Source organism: Fomitiporia mediterranea (genome assembly GCF_000271605.1).
Source record: "Fomitiporia mediterranea MF3/22 unplaced genomic scaffold FOMMEscaffold_17, whole genome shotgun sequence".
NCBI classification, from domain to species: Eukaryota; Fungi; Basidiomycota; class Agaricomycetes; order Hymenochaetales; family Hymenochaetaceae; genus Fomitiporia; species Fomitiporia mediterranea.
Window position 1 is genome coordinate 343,242 of NW_006760402.1, and position 2,005 is coordinate 345,246.

Sequence of the window (2,005 nt, forward strand, 5' to 3'; positions counted from 1 at the left end):
GGCCGGTCTTGCCAATGAGTCTGCAAGAGGACTTCGCTTCGCCATGCTTCAATGTATACACGATAAAAGCGCTTAGTTGTTTCTTGCAGTCGAGCTTTAGGCAGCAATAAAGAACTGTCCTGGCAGCATAGAGCAAGTCTCCCAGCCCAGGGTCTTCAAATTCGAGTGCACTAAGAAATGCCACACTTCCACGTGATCGACGACCGCAAAAGGCAAGTACTAATATACTTATATAATCAGACCTTTACAGCCGTTTGCAAATATAATGAGACTTTCTGATTTTGAGTGAAGTGAAGAAAAGTAAGAAATCACATGATTTTTTGAACTTAGCAAGGAAAATAGTAAGTATGAGACAGAGTGAATGAGACACATTGTGCTATACAGTCTACCTCCTACTACCTGTCCCTAACTTTTCAACCTGTCTATTACTATTCTATTGTGTTATAATGTCTTACTTCTATCAAAGTTGCTTCTCCTCTGCTACTATTGTGCTAAGCAGTTGTTGGGTGAATGACATTGCCTGTTTCTTCCCAGAGTTTACAAATGCAAAAAAAAGTAGTCTGAGAGAATCTTACACAGTTTAGAATGTTGTCCAAGCTTAGAATATTAAGGTCATACAGTCTTAGACAGCAGATTTTAAGGTCTCTACTGATGTAGCAGTTACCTATGATTGTAGCAGCTTAAAATATATGTATAGACTGTAAGATATACTCACTTTACTAGCCCTAATCCTTAGAAATAGTAACAGAATAGAGTATAAAGGGTAAGACTTGTAGACTTGTAGAGTGAGAGGGTAGAGGAGTCCTACTTTAGTCAAGCTACAAGTGTAGCCTAGTAGGTTGGTAGTAGAGTACTTCCAAGTACTAAGTAACTTAAGTTGATAAAACTATCTTTTGAGGGCCAAACTAGCCTTCTTATATACTTTTTACTAGAGTAATGTTACTCTAGTAACTTTAGTAACTCTCTTTACTGTTGTTCCTATGAAGTGGAGCTGGCTAATCCTTTAGACTGTATGCTACACTGGTTTGTATCTTTTATTAATCTACTAACACTAGTTTGTGTCTTCTTGTATCCTAGATTAATCTTCTAATAACTCCTTTACTATATTATTATGTCTTCTATACTTCCTCTCATACTTCTAATGACTCCTTATGAGTCCTCCTAACTAGTTATACTGTGTAAGCTGTGTAATACTTTTCTTATAAAGTAGAGCTCTCTATTGTTCCTATAACTCTGTCTGACTCAACCTGTACTTTCTGTACATTTGTTTGTAATACACTTTCTTATAAGGTAGAGTATTATAACTTCTAATGACTCCTTATAACTTCTGTAATATAAAAGGCTGTACTTCTGTACTACTCTTAGAACTTATAACCAAAGTTCTAGACTGTCTTGTGTATACTCTAGAACTGACAACTAATGTTCTAGATCTTTCCCTAAGTCTTCTTTAATAGACTTAGTTTAGGAGACAATTATCCTTATTAACTTCTAGTCTTATCTTTATACTTCTGTATTTAATTATAGAACTTACAACTAAAGTTCTAGATTGTCTCATGTATTCCTTATGTTGTTCTTATATAGTTCTCATGTTTATGACTTTATTACTTTTCTATCTATATAAGTAAAGTGTATAAAGGAGGCTACTTTTCTATAGTCTCTCCTTAGAGCTCTCAGTTTCCTTTCCTTCACTAGTACTAGTCCTCCTCAAGTATAGAGCTTTAGAGTATTAGCTCTAACTCTTTACTAGCTTTAATAGTCCTTTGTCTTTGTATAAAGTGTTTCTAGCTAACTATATAGTTTAGTAAGTATAATATTTTCCTTTTATCTCTTCAGGTTTTCTCCTAGTCTTTTCCTTTATACTTCTTACTCTAGACACTATACTCTTTCTAGATCCTCTCTCTATACAAGTATTCTAAATAACTTGTCTTTAGTTAAGGTTATTAAGTAATACTGTACTAGAGTATGTGTTTAACCTTAGAGAAATAAAGACCTTGTTCTTAGGTTT